The 19,554-nt window shown below is 40.5% G+C and overlaps 2 protein-coding genes across 2 annotated transcripts in view; one reads left to right on the top strand and one right to left on the bottom strand.

The window, feature by feature from the left end:
• LOC118418500 (neuropeptide FF receptor 2-like) overlaps positions 1-4,028 on the bottom strand; it is a 15,687-nt gene extending 11,659 nt beyond the window's left edge. Inside the window, exon 1 of the mRNA XM_035824459.1 lies at positions 3,724-4,028. The gene's annotated coding sequence lies outside the window, so the exon portion shown is untranslated. The remainder of the gene's footprint in view (positions 1-3,723) is intronic.
• Positions 1-19,554, top strand: part of LOC118418077 (carboxylesterase 5A-like) — a 46,351-nt gene that overhangs the window by 15,503 nt on the left and 11,294 nt on the right. The window lies entirely within an intron of this gene.

Genomic DNA, 19,554 nt, shown 5'->3' with positions numbered 1-19,554 from the left:
AAACAACGTCTATGTATTACAAGTAAATACGTTTTCTACAGAGTCGCCCCGGCTAAGAAAGCCCCAACATTGCTCACAGTTTCCTCTCACTCTCATCTGACGTTAACTGATTTTAAAGGGGACAGCCTGCAAGGTAACCATCAGATTCAGAAGGATTATCTCCATGAAAGACAGAGATATACATAATTAAATGCATATTATACAAGTTAGGATTTTATTTGCATAATTAATGAGGAAAATCTATACCCAATAAATACATGTAAAATGTGGCCGGTAGAAGTTTAACAGATAGCAATTATGCAAATAAGTTCCCAATTCGCAGACATAATTCTTATAACTAGTAAATGACTGGACTGTCAACATTTTGACCTGTGTAAGTTGGTGAAAGGTGTATATAACCAAGCACAGATTATTCAGATGTGGAAGTTATTTGCATAACAAAATATTTCATGAATTTATGAGGTCTCCGAACTCTTGTTTTTGGTGAATTTTCCTCAGAGGCCCCGAAAGTTGAACTGAGCCCCTTCTTACTGGGCCCGAGAACTTCTCGAATAGCCTGGTGCCCAAACCTACACTGGCCGCCGAGTCTCTTTGTCCTCTGAAGCAAATTCTAGCGTAGGTTTGGTTGCTTTTCGAACGTCCCCGGGCCCTCCTATACAATTCTATACACGTTATATTTCATATAATGATATGCATAAGAGGGAGCTCTTTGAAGAAATAACACCACCAGCTGTGGCTCAATTATGATTTCTCATTTCTCGTGTGTGCATGGTCCAATTATGTTTACACATTTCCTGAGTGTGGTACAATTATCATTTCACAGTTCACATGTATGATTGTCTTTGGATGAAATGCTTATTTTCATTAATGTTTTGGGGTTTGGGTGGTTATCTGGTATAGTAAGGTGCCAACTTGATGTCATAAGGTGTACGTGGGCAGAGATGATAAATGAAACCTACGCACCACCTAATTGTAGGTGGTAAATTGGTCTTGTATGGTTGTTGACTTGTATCATCAACATTGACATAGATTATCAATAGGATAACAATGTCGGTAAGCTAGATCTTTCTCAGTTGATGGGAAATGAGCGTGAGAAAACATTTTTGATGAATTTTCCTCATTAGGGGTGGGTAACGGTAAAGAAAATTCAGGTCCAGGTCCGATCCAGGTCTAGAGGATCCGGTCCAGGTCCGGACCTGAACCTGGACCTGATTAAGTATGTGAAAACTTGTGAATGGACGATGTTCAAAACAATTATCCATTTAGTTTTTCGAAATCTGTTTTGTGGAGTATTCGACTCCCACTGGCGTTTTAAAATCCTACTAACTACCTCTGTTGACTGTAAAACTCGGTAAAATGACTATAGACTCTACTTCGTTCTTGTTATTTTCCTCGACCAGTAAGCCCCAACATGTAAATGCCTGATCATATAATCTGTTCATTTTCCAATAGGTCCAACATCCAGCCCACCGAATTTTTTCAGGTCCGGTTTTTCTGGACCGGCCCTTAAGAAAACCCGGTTTTGTACCTGTACGCTGTACCGGTACCCACCCCTAGTCCAGATGAATAGGACCACAATAACTAATTCCCCGAATTATACTGGCTCCACTTTCACACCTTACCCTACCCGAGCACCTTTAACACAGAAACTGTTTGCAGATCAGAAATGACATGTGACTCATATTATGAGTTATGTATGATCATGCATGTGAAATGTCAGCTTCCTAAAATAGGTTTGTTTTGGAAAAACAAAACGTGAGCCATGAGTACACGTGATCTCAACGACGCGATCATGTGATCTTATTTTGCTTGCAATGCTGATAAACTGCATTTAGTCGTGGCCCGATTTTTTTATCCATCCGCAATAGGGCAGGGTATCGGTACAGCGTACAGGTACAAAACCGGTTTTTCTTATTGGACCGGTTCAGAAAAACAGGACCTGAAAAATTAGGTAGACCGGATGTTGGACCGATTAGAAAATTAACATATTATCTTATCAGGCATTCACACGTCTTGGTCAGGTGCTTGCAGGTGGAAGAAAATAACAAGAGTGAAGTAGAGTAGAGTTTATAGTGATTTCTAAGTTTTACAGCCAGTCGTACAGGTGCAGTCAGCGTGGTAGGATTTTAAAACGCCAGTGTAAGTCTAATACTCCACCAAACAGATTTCTTTGTGGTGACATGGGCCATTGGTATGAGTCATTCTGAAACAGTTCCAGGTTCAGGTTCGGACCTGGACCTGATCCTTTGGACCTGAACCGGACCTGGACCTGAATTTTCTGTACCGGTACCCACCCCTAATCCGCACGATAGACCCCACTATTTATAAGTATGGGGTCCATAGAAAGGAACGCCATTAACGTCCTATTCATTCCAGAACCTCCCGATTTCAAGTCAGCAGCATTGCCAACTTAACGTGGACACAACTTTCGGTTCCAAGTAGCGCGGCTGTTCTTTTAGGCTATAGACACAACAACTTCATCTCACATTCTTATTTGTTGCACAATATGTTCAAAAAAACATTGTGCCAAACTGTTTAGCCAATTATGTCAATTTGATACTATCAACACGTTGCAACGTGATGAGATGAAGACACAAATATCACAGTATGATATGCAGATGATATCTATGCAGATTTTACAGGTCCCTCAACAATATGATATGTATTGTTCCGTATGTCACCACTTTCCCCACACATTTCGGCTTACGTACGGCTTACAAATTTCGGCTAACGTTGACCGGCTTATGGCCACTATACAGTAGAGTACCACTTGTATATTCCACAAGCAAAGGTTTCAGTCGTGGGAAATAGTAGTGGCCGTTAATTTTTACGGCTGAAACCTCTGCTTGGAAAATATCAGTTGTAACAGTGCGTAGTTAATTTCCACACTCATTCTCATCAGTACTGAGTGAGATCAAACAGTATGTTCCATTACTTCATAAGGTATCATATAATGACAAATCGGGGTTAAACCTTCGACCTTCCGAATGTAAAGCGAGCGCACCAACATGTGTCAAAATTCTTCAGTGTTACATAAGGCTGGCAAATAACAGGAAGCTCGATGGGAATGGGCGATCCCGATTCTTCTTTTATGAGATTATAGCGCACTTTTATGAGATTGGAACGTTAAGTAGGTTTTGACAAATGTGTTGAACACAAACGGAACCCAATCCAAGTCACTGTGATTTCTTGCAGAGAATCATATATTAAAGGTCATATGTCTGCCTTAGCAAGGGGCAAGATTATGAATGAAAACATACAATTTCGTAACATCTGTGGCCTAGCTATAGACTAATCAATTTCTAGTGTTCAGCATATGAAAACTGTGAAGACTGCGAAGTGGTCAGCATATGAAAAAGCAGTGATATATTTTGCTATCTCATACACACACACACACAAACACACAAACATCCCTACATAGGCTTGGGTCACATATCCAAAGCGGGGCCCGGTCGGGCAGCTTTCGGGAGCGAGAAGAATGACATGAAATACATCAAAATACACAAAATGTCCAAATAAGATTCATGGGCATGATTTGTGTATATTTCTAGGTATACATTTTTTAATTTTTGTTTCTTAAAACATCCCGTCCGGGCCCCGATTTGGAAATGTGACCTTAGCCATACAGAGGCAAATAACCAGGTAAAATCGAGTCACCACATGTCATATCCACCAAAGTACCACCCGATTCTACGCCTTCTAACAAACCACCGTAGCACTTACCTTTCTTTAAGCCCTAGCTATTGCCACATACGTGCGGGCGGCCACACGTACAGCATACAGCTGCCTTCAAACTCTCCACTTTCGGCAGCAACGCTGCAAACCGTTTGAAAACCGCACATCTCTGAAACGTTAGAACGCATATGCAGGTATACAAGAATCACGCTGACGTTGTTGAACTGAAATGCTGCTTTTGCGACCACCTACTTCACTTTTACACTGGAATAGCCTTATGAATAAACATGAGATAGTCTGTGCACATGTATTATCGTACGTAAGTGTGCCTTGATTGGCACCTCGTACTTGCACACGTGTCTACAAAACTGGTTTGCTTTGACTAATCTAACAACATATTGTACTGTCATTCGGGATTGAAGATCCCGTGTGTGGGTGGCGTACATGTGTTGGACAAGCTGAAACTGGAGCCTGACTTCGCCTGATGCAATTCCGAGAAATTTCCAACAGCTAGGAGCTGTTTCGCTGCAACAATACATACATACATGCACGTTATATAACGTCCTTGGTTGGGGCCAGACATCATTACTCAAAATAAGGATACTTCGACGCAAACACCTTCGTGCTTTCGAAATTAATCAGTGTCTATGAATGACCTAAGTTCGCACATTCACACCCAAAGGGTAATTGAAAGTGAGCAAAAATAGTCTACATCTCACAGAGCATACAAAGCAACACAGCCTATGTATCTCCATGAAAGTGGAATGTGTTTGGGTGTGTCTGTCTGTCTTTGTGTGTGTGTGCGTGTTTAATTGGATTTTTTGCAGTAAGTATAACTCATGAACCTTTGGATGGATGATATTTGACATGTATGAGGTGTTGGAAAGACGAAAAGCCAAGTCTTATTTGGGCCTCCTGGTTTGTGACATTGGCACTGCAGTAGAACTCCTGTTTTGATATCTTTTGACCTCGACATGCTTGATTTATTGGTGATAAATAGATTGTGATGTAAAGAAGAAGCGGTGTATGTTTGGGCCCCCTAGCAGCTTGCTCTGGAACAACCGGTATTTTTGTCAAAATCTTCCAAGGAGCATAACGGAACATAGGAACGCCGGATTTCCATGATATTTAGTATGAAAGTATCTTCGGCACATAGTGCTTTGGTGCATAATGAAGTTGTAAATGAAATTATGTAAATGAGGACTTTATTTGCATATCCAATAAGGAAAACCTATATATAAAGTGTTTGCCATTATAGGACTCAAATACTTGTAACATTACACAGGTTTGTGGCAGGTGCAAGATTAGCAGGTGCCAATTATGTATATAACGAATAGGTGGTAGAGTGATGAAGAAAACCGATCATCCTCAAAATCGCCATTATTTCTTCATTAATTGTACCATTACAGAATCCTTCAAAAATGCATTTAGAGGAAAATGACACCGAGCTCGAGGCCTCCACTACTATCTGCCTTTTCGTAGCCTGGATTTTGTTTAGCACAAGCGAGAAGGGACATGCGGTGGCAATCAGGCAAGCTTACTTTTGCTTGTCTAATTAAAAATAATGATCTTCTAACTCCCTCCATCCATACGTTACAATGTGATTTCGTGGCAATGCCACAGTCGGTATATTGAAGAACCCAAATTGCTTGACGTTGTCCTTATAACTCCCTCCATCCATACGTTACAATGAGATTTCGTGGCGATACCACAGTCGGTATATTGAAGAACCCAAATTGCCTGACGTTGTCCTTATCTAAACCCCGTGAATACTGCTCACTCCAGCGAACAGGTTGACGGCTAAGGGCACATGGTTCAATGGCATCTTGTAATGCCGTCTAAGTCAATATAATGGGGGCAAAACCCTTCTGCGTGGCGGAGCATGCAATTAGAGCGTTTACAGTCTGATACGCAGCACGTGTATAAGGCATATTGATCGCACTATTAACGTTGGCATGCAAGGAATCAAGATGGGCATCCAACTTCATCTTCATTTGTATTCCTCATTCTGTACAGGGTTAAAGGCTATTTTTCAACACAAAGATAGGGTCATCAGTTATCTTGAAGTAGGAAAGATAACTGATCGAAATCCGGCCCAATCTCTGAGTTCGAAAATAGTTTGACAATACGGAATCTAGTTTGAATGGAAGTTCGTCTATGTTGGTACGTGACACTATCGGAAAGGTTAAACAGTATTTTCCAACGCGAAGATTGAATTCGCCGAATTTTCGACCAGGGTAGCGACTGCCAACCACCTGTTGACCCGTGTCTTACGTCACACTTTTGTAAGGTCACGTGTTCCGAGCAATCAGTGATCATTTCTACTGAGTAAGGCTGGAGGCAGCTGGTCGCAGTGTCTTAATCATATTTGTCTGAGAAAATGGTTTCACGTTGATATTAAAAAACTGAACCAGAAAGTAAAATTAGTGAAAGGATGTGATAGCACCCTCTATCACATTATTTCACTAGTAAAACGAAAAAAATGTGTCTATTAATTAGTGAAATAATGTGATATCACATCATTTCACTAGTAAGAGTGTGTCTTTTAGTGAAAGAATGTGATAACACCCCTCTTTCACATACTTTTTGTCTAAGTGTACTGGTGAAATAATGTGATATCATTGTGACAACCATTATCACGTGTAAAAGTATCTAACACTGTTGATGAATAGACACCGCTATATAATCATTCACTGATACCGTACCTCCCACTGAGTCGGAAGATTACTCATATGTTTGCCATGTTATGAAGACGACGTCATAGAATTAAAGTATCATAGCAACATAGATAGGAGATTATTACATTCCTATCTTTTCTATGACGAAGGTATTTTCTTGATATTGTATCTATCATTTAATATTGTGGCGTGTCGCTTTTAGGAAATTACAGAATAATGTTCAATTAATAACACGGGTTGTAGTTTGGAGTCGCTCAATATAAATGCCACTGAGACAAAGAATTTAAGCCAGATATGATATGGTAATAAAATCCCAATGTCATTTAGGCCCATCCTAGGTAATATGAACAATGATTATCTGTACGTTTGGAGAATAAGATATGCCAATAGGCTATTGCTTGCTTTGAACATTTTCACAAAATAATGGGTTTGTCGGGGGAATATAAGGCCCCTAATATAAGACATGATTGTTAGCTTTACCTGATCTGGTTTGTTTGATGATTTATCTCATGACTCGACCTTATTTGCAGAAATACGATCAAAAGCTGACAGATCCTGCTTTATGACGTACGTCGTACCTTCAGGTCGCTCAGTATTGTCACAAAATCAATAGGTCGTTGGCGTAATTTAATAGTTTGATGTTGATTCAATAAATTTAGGCCAATCACATGCTGTAATGAATTCGGTGTCATACCCTATACACATTTACCTTATATAGGGCTGTCACTTTTGACATGATCCAAGACAGCGCGCAGCTTTGGTACATAATCGTTCCCCACACCACACCGTACATGGGGCTGCGCCCATTTCCACTTCCTTAGCTCTTAAGATTTGATGACACAGCTGTGTAAGCACTGATGTACATTCATCATGCCTACAAGGGCTAGATACAGGTCGTTGATAGTATCGGATGGAACAAACATGTACAGCAAAGTAGAAGCAACAATACACGAGTTAACTATACAAAGGCGCCATACTAAACCAAGGAGGTTACAAATGTGAACCTCATAGATTAAACTAATTAGTTCATGGGCCAGGACCCCAAATTTCACATATCGGTATCCCTTCGTGCGGGCAAATTCTCCCTGTGATTTTTTAATAGTAGAAGGTCTGTGGTATATATATTGATGTGATAGCCATTCTGGTTTGGTAGCTTTATACCGGCTATCACCCGTCAAACCTGTCACCCTCTAAATGATCCAGCGATGTCATATCGAGGGGCAAAAAAAACAGCAATATTTTTCAATGAAAATTTACAGGCTAGTAGAACATTGTAAGAGAGTCTCAAAAATAGCAATTAAATAGAATAGTCAACATATTCTCGCTTCTTGGTACATGTGTATATCTAGGAACAGATACTGTAATGTTTCTTACACAGGGTTTATTGAAGCGCATAAAGAATAGAAATTAATCCGTTTCATTAATAATTCCTGTTTCGATATTTAATTTGTGGCAGTTAATCCGATGTGCTGCATGCCGTTCACCATCAAAGGCTCATTTTCTTTATAAATAGACTAAGATAATCTATAAGTTCGTAGTTGATAATACTACATACAGCAGGGGGCTGGTCGGCTGGTAGCACCGAGTGCTCAACGTGCTCATTCCTGCTGAGAGGAGACGCAGTATGTGTCATGTTGGAAGTCTTTGATCTGTCTCGGTTAAGAAACCCACGGCCTGTCTTGCATGCAAATTGTTCAAGCGAGCAATATTAATGTACCCACACAAAGCTAGTGCATGCTTCGCTACCTGACAGTAAATTTTGTTGGTTGGTACGGTGCGGATTTGCTTAATGTCACATAGTGAAGTAGAGTTCCACGAACACATCCCTTCGCCAAATAATCATGCCTTTATTCAAGACTATAAGGTCTTATTCATGTATTGCTAAAGAGTAAACGACTGCATGAACGTGTGTTCCCCACAAACGCTACCAAAAACATAAACTTCTTGGCAAGGTGACAATGAAATTCTGTACACTGCTGTGATACTTTAATTTCCAGCGCAACTTTCATAGTGATTTGTCAAAACCATGTAGTCTCTACCAGACTCCGGCCTGGGCAAATAGTAAATGATGATAGGGGGCTTTGGCCAAGTGTCTATTGACATTTCTTATTTCTCATCAGTTGCATATGTGACAAGTTTGAAGTCCTATCATGTACTGCAGTGGATTTACAACCTTTCCTCATTAATTATGGAAAGGATTTGCATTGTGTATGGCATCACTTAGGCTATCTCACTCACTAGGCTATCTACAAACCAAAAATCATGACGATCCGTCAACACGTAAATATTTTACGTCATTAATTATGCAAATGAGGTTGCCATTTGCATAACTAATATGTATTGGACATTTCTCTTTCTCAGCTATATATGTGACAAGTTCGAAAGTCTTATCATAGAATTCAGTGGAGTTATGAACTTTCCTCATTAATTATGCAAATTAGCTTTTGATCTGCATAATTAGTAATACATTGTGTAAATCATCACTTAGGCTATCTATCACTCAAAAATCACGACCACAGCATGTTCAGAACACGAGATGTCAAAAATTGTTTTGCTGCAGTACCTTAGGAAGTTGCCAGGGGGCCCATTATCGAACTTGACCTTCGTTTTTCTAACCTCTATCCACCTACCAAATATCATCAGGTTCCATCCAAGGCTTCTCAAGTTATGCATGCCACAAACAAACGGACACACACACTCAGCCCGCTACCGTCCTGACGAAAAATGTTACGCCAAATATTTTCGAACTAGACCTTCCTTTTCATAACTACTACTCAAATACCAAATATCATGAAAATCCATACATAGCTTCTCGAGTTATATGCTGTTGGCATGGATTTATGAACTAAGGAATCCCTCATTAATTATGCAAATTAGCTATTGATTTGCATAATTAGTATTACATTATGTAAGTCATCACTCATTCTATCTACATACCAAAAATCATGATGATCCGTCAACACGTTCTCTCATTATTCTCGTCCAAAGTGTAAAAGGAAATCGGTGCCTGCAGTCCAAACTCACAGCACTTACTCTCTGCCCCAAGGGCTATCTACCACTCAAAAAGCATGACCCTAGCATGTCCAGAACACGAGATCTCAAAATTGCTGCAGTACCTTAGAGAGCCGCTAGGGGGCCCATTATCGAACTTGACCTTTGTTTTCCTGACCCCCACCCACCTACCAAATATTATCAGGATCCATTCAAGGCTTCTCGAGTTATGCTGTTCACAAAAAAGCGGACGCACACATTCGGCCTGCTACCGCCCTGATAGACAAAGGCTACGCCAACCATTTTCGAACACGACCTTCCTGTCCGCTACTCAAATACCAAACATGCAAAGATTATTAAAATCCATACGCAGCTTCTCTAATTATATGCTGTTGACCTACATATTGGGAAACAACATGAGGCCTTAGCCGAAAATATAACCTTCTTGGCGAAGGTCGTATTCTACTGCTTTATTCGTATTTCATAAACGATATCGATCTAGCTCTAAGTTATGACACATTTATGCAGCATGCGCCAAAGCCTTTAAAACTAATCCCATGCCGACAGTCATGACTACCAAGACGTGTTTGAAAAATGTGATTCTGCAATATCGACAATCATATACAGCAAACAGCCAAGAAGGCTAATCACTCTTCAACTATCAAAAGACTTCAGAATCCCCTGCCCATAGCAGCAATCGATTGCACTCAATCATACTCAGTGTAGCCTGACTAAAGTGCTTGCAGTTTTTTTTTACTCTACAGCACTTTTGAGCATCAGATTTCCACAACCATGTGTAGGGTTAGGTGACAAGGAACGTTGTGGTTAGTTTGTTGACTTTCTGGGTTCCAATCTCTAGCTAGCACTGGTACTGTGTCCTTGGGGAAGGCACTTAACAACTATTTCCTCGCTCGACTCAGGTGAAAGTGAGCGCCTAAGACTATAGCTAACTTCTCTTAGAGACGTCCGGATATCCTCGGCTTTTCGGGACATAATGCCAAATGACCCGTGTTTAAGGACAGCCACACCTCGTGCATGATCAAGAACCCACGACATTTATTTAAAAATAAAAAGAACACGGTTCCACCCCTGTGTGAGTAGTTCAAACCTGACAGCCTAGGTAACATCTTAAAAAGGTTATACAGATCCTTGCGAACATGTTGAAAATCTTAATGAATATACGTGTAAGTTAAGTCTCTTTTGCAGACAATTTATGCGTGTGTGTTTTATGTGTATGTGTATGTATGAGAGGTGGGGGAGCTATTTCTTGATCTTCAACATTGGCTCCGAGCGGGGTGATACTCCATTCTACGGCAAACTTCCTTTTGGGGCAAACTACCATCGACAACAAACTCCCTTTCCCGGCATTTAATAGAGAATCGTAGTCAACGTTGACAATCCCCCCACCCCCACCCCCACCCCCCAGCCACATAAAACAAAAGCCAGCCCTTCTAGAAAAGGAGAGTCTACCTTGATCAGGATAAACAGACTGCACAAAAGCCACGGAGGGAAAAGAGCTTAGCTGTATTTACCTTTGGAAGCCTGCCCGGCAGATGGGCTCTACCGTCCATGGATTTAACAGCCCGCGGCCTAAAGGCTATGGAAGCGTTTCCTTCACCTTAACTTCACGAGGTAGCAAGATCAATGTACTGGTCAGAAAATAGACCCCCAAGTGAATGATGGTCACTAACTCCGAATGATGCCATTGACCTCCCGTTAATGCAATTTCTTCTACTTCGAAACCTCCTTGGAAAAATAGGAGGATTTATTGAGTCTTCATCGTAAGCTGCACTAAAGGCATGTGTTATGGCTGCACCATGTTATAGAAAGTCATTGATTATCTGGACTAGCTTTGCACTTAAGCACTCCATTATTCAAGCCTCGCTGCAAAGTGTGCTTCAGGGAAATGCCCTTTTTATTCAAGAGCATTGTCATTAGGTGTCGGTACTGTACTCAACTCAACTCAGGCCAATTCACCAACAGTGAATCAAAGATAATTTACCGTTAAGATCCGTTAATGCTAAGGTTGGAAAAATGGGCCCCGCCGCGGGTAGTTTATGGGATTTTTACCTGCTTGAAAAAAGCAGGTCTTGATTCTGGTAGGGATTTTTTGTGATTCCGGACCAATATCTTTAGAACCTCTGGATGGATTGTGATCACGTTTGCTATGAGGATAGATATAGTGAGCCATTGTACTATAGCGCGCATTAGAAGTTTGCTGCAGTTTTGTGGTTCGTTTAAAAAAATATTTACAACCCTTTTTGTCAGGAGTAGAGTGGTCCTAGTCAGTTTGTTTAGATGGCCAATTGGCTGGAGGCAGCCCACCCGCACCAGCTGGGTGCAATTAGTGTTTAGTTTCAGTGTCCTGCAGTCATTATGGTTTCTTCTACACCTTCTAGCATCTCCTTCAAAAGTGTTACATTTATCAGGTTGTATGCAATGTACATCTACAAAAGTGAATGTTACCTTGTTCCCTCCATGAAAAATGGAGGTACTGTTTTTGGTTTTTGATGTTTTGGGGGGTATCAGTTTGTTGCAGTTTTGTGGTTGTTTAAAAAATATATTAGAGTAACTGTGACCATCCCTGTGACCACTATATGAAATGAACCATTATATACACATTAGGGATATGTGCCAGGTGCAGGTGTAACAATAGGAAATAAAAATGAAATGGCTAGGTCAAAAAGGTGTAGTTTTGGATCTCACCGTTTACCATAGGTAGATATATAAGAACAATGATGGAATAATTTTGCCAAACGTCAAACCATATCAACCCTCACAACCATCACAAAACAAAATATTTCATGCAGGTTTGAGTTTTCAGACTCTTGTTTTTGCACTTTAGCCGCCCACAGGGGCAAAAGAGCCCGGTCATGGCTACATCCTCATGAGCCCTCACGGGTGCACATGTGACCGTAGCATAACCAGTGCTTTAGAAGGAAATCGAATCTTTGGTACGTGTTTTGGTACATAAGCCTAACAATTATAATTCTAACCACAGAAATACAAAACTCTATTTGAAGCAACATATATAACTTCAGGGAGATTGAAAATTACTCTCCGTTTTTGCTGCTGATTTTGCAGCAGGCTTTACGTCAGGATTTCCGTTGTACCACCCACCAGGCAAACATGGGTTATGGTTGAACCCTCGGATCATTGAATTTGAACACATGCCAGTCCGTAAGCTTTGCTTTGCGGGTGCCCTGCAGCGAGATTATGAACATGATACACAACGGTATCCGGTATTAGCATCCATGCGAAGTCAGGGATCGTTTGAGGTTTGTGGAAATTTCAAATATTGAAAATACAAGGGTTATAGACGTGCTGAATGATAATGGAAAGTTATTTATGGGTCTCTTAACACGGAGATTAAGTTCCATTAAAGTACCAAATGAACTATTTATGTCGCTGCTGAGTACAAGACATATTCAAATCTGACTTATTCATTCACATTATCAAGGTTATTCTAGTTCACAAACTGTAGAAAATTCGCGAAGCGAATTTCAAATATTGACAATTTAAGGTGAAGAGATCAGCTTTATGGACGCGGGGAAACTGCGTGCAGATACTTAAAAGGGGGACTCAACAGCAGAAGTACGTGCTCTGTTTCTATAGATAACGTTACGAGGGAAATAATTGACAACTTGACAGTGGATTTTGACTAGGCGCAGCTATATTTTACAGCAATTACAGCAACTATATTCTGAGACCCCCATTACCCCCTATCCAGGTACGTTACAGACAGGCGCAACATATCCTCTAGCAAGCAATTGATAGTCAAACGTTAACTTTTTCGATGTTTAGAAAAAGTTAATATCGAAACTTGATTATGAAATTATAATGAATGAATGAAGACCTTTATTGCATATTTTTGCCACACCGGACTAAGTACAGGTCACAACAAGACATTTTGAAAAGATACAGTTAACAGATACAAAATGAGACCATTGCTGGATAAATTCAACTTCTACTCGCTTCTCTGTTATAGTGGAGATAAAAGACCAGATATTTTTTTATAGTGCTAGCAACATGTAACGTCTTAGTATGGGTCTCAGGGGGAAGATTGCCATAAAAGATTTTAAAACACAGCGAGCATGCGAGCGGTGTGGTTAGAGGTCTAGAGATGATCTTGAAAGTAAAATGTTGATAGTGTATGTGCGAACAGTTATTCTTCCATTTTCAGCCTTAGCCGCGTAAGATTGATCTCAATCTTCAGCAGTTACCCTATTGGAACTTTTTATTTTATTTATTTAAAGTTCACCGCAAAACAATCTTGAAAGTAAAATGTTGGTAGTGTATGTGCGAACAGTTATTCTTCCATTTTTAGCCTTAGCCGCGTAAGATTGATCTGAATCTTCAGTAGTTACCCTATTGAAACTTTTTATTTTATTTATTTAAAGTTCACCGCAAAACAAGGCTCGTGGAGCCATTCAAGCGTTTGCGTTCAATACTGTATTGGGAAGAAAGATGTCTGTTAACACTTAATTTAAACAGTTTCAGATTGTACCCCATGGGGAAGCAAGTCCGTGAAAGCTTATTCCATAGATGTTGTTCTAGGAAATAAGCTCTGAGCGTGGAACTTCCTCCGCTTAGGAGGATTGTGGAGGACGAAAGGATGATTTGCTTCCGTGGAAGTGGCAAAACGGGTTCTTGCAGTGAAGATTCGTATTAGAGGCACAAATGAGTGAAGTTCTGCCGAGCATTTAAGTCATCACCATCATGCATCACTTATGGATCCGCGAGGATGTCACTACACAGTAATTGGACAATCCAATTTCTTCGCTAATCTGTGTTCGAATTCTACGTAATGTGTTTGCATCCGTAGAAATTTGGTCTTTTGTATTACCAGCAGCTACCTCATCTATCTGTAGATTGCCCTTTGGAAATCATGATAAACTGTAAATGCAGAAACTTTCCAGTGGTTTAATCTTCGCGGTTTTCGTGGTGGCCGCTTCACCGCGAACTTGAAACCACCGCGAACATTTTTCCTTGGCAGTAAGAGACCACAGTGCATAGCGCTACCGCGAACTTGAAACCATCGCGAAAAGTCCCCTTTCCCGCTACCGCGAAATTAAACACCCGCGAACTTAAATCCATTTACAGTACTAAGTTCAACCCAGGTCCATATGAGGAACTCACCAGGTAAACATGCCACTAGAAGAGATATTTTTATCTCAATGATGATTAAATGGTAAAATTTCCTATAGTTGACGTATATGAAGTATTTCGAAAAGAACTCAATCACGTACTACATGGATGTTTAATAATAATAATAATAATAATCTGGTGTATTTTGCCAGCCAGTAGGTACCCCAAGTATGAGTAATGAGGCTGTTTAACGTGGTCGAGGCACCTCCTCGAGCACGGGACCCCCGTTTTACTTCCCTCCCGGAAGACGATTTCGTGGAAAACTAAGTGAGGCTACAGCAATCCGGACGGATTTAAGGGCCATTATAGAACGGAACTGTGATGACTCGTTCCGGGCCCCAATTATAATGAGGTCGTAATGGTAACTTGAACTTGACGTTCCAATTGGACTAATTTAAGACGAACTTTGCAACAGAACTGAGTCAGCTTACGGATGTGTACTATGTTCAGACATAGTCAAAGCTATCGGGTTGATATCAATTAGGATTTACCATGGTCAATATTGACCGAAGGAGGCCATATACTATATTTATACAGCAACAATATACACAACAACATGTGTTATGTTACATCTGAGTACAAAGACAAAATTGACAGTGTGTATTGTTTTGTGTTTTAAGGCTGTTATGTATTTCTGTATACAAAAAAGTGTCAAAGACAAGTACCATTAAGTCAATTTAAGATGTGATGTCGACAAACACATCAAAATATATGCAAAGTATGTCAAATATCGCAAAGAAATGTATTCATTTTTATATCAAATATTTATCATTATATTTATCTCCATGAAATGTCATGGAGGTTATATTTTCACCAGCGTTTGTCTGTCTGTCTGTCTGTCTGTCTGTCCGTCAACAAGATGACTCAAGAATGGCTGAATGGATTGGTTTCAGACTTGATGTGTTGGTGGGTTGTGATAAAAGCTAAAAATGATTAAATTTGGGTTAGTTAGGCTTTGCTATCTCGTGCTGTGAACAAGCTATGGTCACGAATTTTGAGTATTAGATAGCTCTTGTGCTCAGGAATAAGTGACATAAGTTTGGCCCCCCTAGCGACTGCAGAGGCATTTTTGTCAAAAACTTCTGAAGCGGATAAGTCAACTTGAAGAAGGGAACAACTTTTCATGATTTTGGGTGTATGTACCTTAGACAATGTTGTACAAAATAAATGTGAAAATTTCATAATCCGATTGTTTTTAATATCTGGACTTCAATAAATTATGATGGATGGAACTTAATCAGATGCCGAATATGCTAATGAGGAACTGATTCGCATGATATATGCAAAAATTGCAAAACTGCTTAATGATTAATGATGGGAATTTCATACTTGTGACATGTGTATGTTAGTCAATGATGAACATCACCATGCATAAATGAGTTAACGTCGGGGTGCAGAAAATTCAGGTCCAGGAGCGGTCCAGGTCCAGAGGACTAGGTCTAGGTCCGGACCTGAACATGGGCCTTATCATTTAATATTTATTCAAAACAATAGTCTAGTCGCTAACAAAGGATTCTGTTAGGAGGAGTATACGACGTCCATTGGCGTTTTGAAATCCTATCTGCCTCTGTTTTAGACCAAGTTTGCTGTGGAAACTTGGTAAAAATGACTATAAACTCACCTCTACTTCGCTCTTGTTATCTGCTTGAACATGTAATTCCCGGCCAAAAACACGTGAACGCCTCCGGGTAAAATCAAAGTGTTGATTTTTATTTTTTTCATGTGCGTTTTTTCCGAACCGGTCCAACAAGAAAAACGGCTTTGTATCCACCCCAGTACTCAGTATTCACCTCCACGCCACGTCTGCGGCTTACCTATTAGTAATTACATTTCTTACCGAGCATGCGATTCATCACAAGATATCCTTATTAATATGTGACAAGGCTTTGCGTTTCTCAACGTATGTAATGAGCCCTACTACTTAGGATAAAAGATAAAATGGGCCCCTGGCTCCTTCGATAAGATTTAAATTCAGTGTTTGCTAATATTTCTTTATTACTGATGCAGACAGTTAATTAAACTTCTTTATGATTTACATCCGGTCCTTTAAGATATAAAGAGACACATTGCAACAGTCTCTTTATGCTGCAAGAATAATCTAGTCAGATAGTACAAAGACTACATTAAAGACTTTGATTTACTTTCGTTTGTATCATGTTTTACGATGTTTGGCCTCTGTAAATCAACTTTAATACTTACATGCATGTGATTGATAACTTCGCAAGTAGTTAGCTTGATTCACATTAACTCTGCTATTCAGAAACAGATAAAGTTAACGATGCTAAAACGTCTTCTTCGTTGACGGACATAATAATTTTTCGACAAAATGTGTGCTTCGCATCAGAATCCTACAACAACTGTCTGATATGTTCCTATGACGTTATCAGCAACTGCCAACCGTTCAGTGTGAAGAAAGTAATTGGATTTCGGAGTCTAAGGCCTATATACTATTATCACGGGGATGTGTGTGTCTGTGTTTTGGAGATAGCATTATCTTGTGTGTCAGTGAAGGAATATAATAAAATAATTGATAGGATCTATCGCTTTACTTACGTCCAATGGCGTAGCAAATACCTTAGCTCTGGTAGGGTTTATTGTGGGATGTTGAACCCAGTAAACTAGCTGGTTCAGCCTAGCCTGGGTACCATCCGATTTCTACCGGGGCTCCTTACACTCGCTACCGGCCCTAGAATATATTATTTTTAGGGTAGCGACTGTAAGGAGCCCCCAGCCGGTTGAAATTGGATGGTACCCAGGCTAGGTTCAGCCTGCAACTAATTGTCACGGCATTAACAAGGGCTCTGGAGGCTGGGTACTGTAAAGTGCAAAGTAGTGTCCAATTAATAGAAAAATGAATAAAGGGTATCATACATCAAAGGTTTAACATAAATCAGCCTCCTTTAGAAAGGAAAAAAAGAAGAATTAATGACCATATCGGGCCTGTGTGTAGGCCAGCGTCTGCCTGGTAGGCAAACATTATCAGGTGGTGACTGTATCGGTAATTGCGATCTCCCGACATGCAAAAGAAGGCACCACGATTACAAGTTCTCTATATTTCTAGACACGACAATGTCAATAGGAAGCTAATTGACCCGTGAGTGGCTACGCCTACGTACAAAATAACAGATGTTCAAATTGGACAAGGGCTCGTCTTTGATGTAAAACTATTCAATTTGAAACTGCAGAAAGCTCTAATCATTCTGTACTGTGATAACCGCAGCAGTTCATATACCGGAACACTGCACCGAATAGCTTTCACCAAATATCTTATCTCAATGAAATTGGGATAAGAAAAACTCTGAGACGCTGGGAAAGTGCAAGGTTTGACAGGAAAAAATTGTTTTTCTACACTTAAGTTGTAATAAAAATTGGTCAATATTCTGCGGTTTCAACTCTCATCAATCTTCAGAACTGTGGAAAGAATTGTATGGATTTTCTTGCCTTTCATGAATTCATGTCACTTTTCTGGGCCATTTTTCTTTCTTAGTTTAACAGCGTGTTTGTGAAAACCTAATGAAGGAAATCCCAAAGCCTTTTTCGAAAGCATGAACAGTAATATTTCAATAAATTTCTGCCTTGCCTCCTAATGCCATGTCGTTGTTTTCTGGTCGCAGATGTGGCTGAAATATTTAAAGCCTTTAATCAGTTTATGTGGGCTAGTGGTTATAGTGGGTCTTCAAAGTCCTGTCCTGAAGCAGCAGGGAGGATCTATATTGGTTTATGTATGGTTATTGGCATTGCCCGAGGTACAATTTTCATCTCTTTAAATCTTATAAACGCTACCTTGTTTTTCCGATCACGTCCCAATTTTTCATCTACTAGAGCATGAGCTAAAGACACTGAAGCATGCACTGTGTGAATACAAATCACCGAAGGATAATTTAGTCTATGCCGTGTGCATCCATGCAAATGTTAAACAATGTGAAGGTAATCAACCTCGTGGTTCAGAAAACCAACGTTACGTTTTAGTTTGATAATGCATACACAAGGATATGGTGTAGTCTTTTGGATGAAGGTAAGAATATAGAAGCGGAAGGGTATGGAGAAGGGTATGGAGATTGTCAAAGAACCCATCATACCGTTAAAAGTAGAACCCACGATATCTATTCTTTTTTTTTTAATTTTCAATTATCTATTGATATTTACCACGTTTGTGGAAGGATTGGCAGGTGAGTATCACCTTTTCAAGATGGCAACCTTGAGACCAGTCTGTAGGTTTGATCCACTCACCCAGGGAAGGATCCCTACGCTTTTCGATAGGTGTGGTGGGTTTTTAACGTGCGTGGGGTGTGGCACTCCCCAAACACGGAACCCCCATTTAAGTAGTCGAAGCAAGGTACTTATTTCCACCTGAGTTAAGTGAGAAAAGTCGTGTAAAGTGTCTTTCCCAAGGGCACAAGATCGTTGACACGGCAGGATTCGAACTCGGGACCTCTTGGGTCTGAGCCGAACACCTTACCGATTGCGCCACACGACCCCACTATGTCATGAGTCCAGGTTCCAACGCATCGGTCCAGACTCACACAGGTTACAGAACCATTTTACAAAGCCCAATGTACAAAGCCAGGACACTGTTTCCGCCCTACACAAGGAAGTAATGATGTCTCTGAATCCAGATTATGCACATGCACAATCATGTACGCTCCTCTTTGAAGCCAATGGCTCATCAGTCATCATAGGCCAAAGTAATTGGCCCTTGAGTGAAAGTCTTGAATAGCATGTACCTTATTAGATCTACAGTCCTTTCCTGTCACCAGTCCTTTCCTGCCTTGATACCCTTTCAGACATATTAGTGAGCCTAATAAAGCTGATTGGTCTCATTTGTAGAAAGTAGAGCCCGGAGAGCGTGAGTTAGTGGGCGGTAGAGCACGGAGAGTGTGTGTGGTAGAGCCCGGAGAGCGTGAGTTTGTGGGCGGTAGAGCACGGAGACCGTGGGTTGATGGGCGTTAGAGCACGGAGACCGGGGGTTGATGAGCTTTAGAGCACGGAGAGCGTGAGTTTGTGTGCGGTAGAGCACGGAGACCGTTGGTTGATGGGCGTTAGAGCACGGAGAGCGTGAGTT

Source organism: Branchiostoma floridae, chromosome 6 (assembly GCF_000003815.2).
Source record: "Branchiostoma floridae strain S238N-H82 chromosome 6, Bfl_VNyyK, whole genome shotgun sequence".
Lineage (NCBI taxonomy): Eukaryota > Metazoa > Chordata > Leptocardii > Amphioxiformes > Branchiostomatidae > Branchiostoma > Branchiostoma floridae.
Note: the sequence above shows the minus strand (reverse complement) of the source record. Positions and strands in the feature narration are given on the sequence as shown.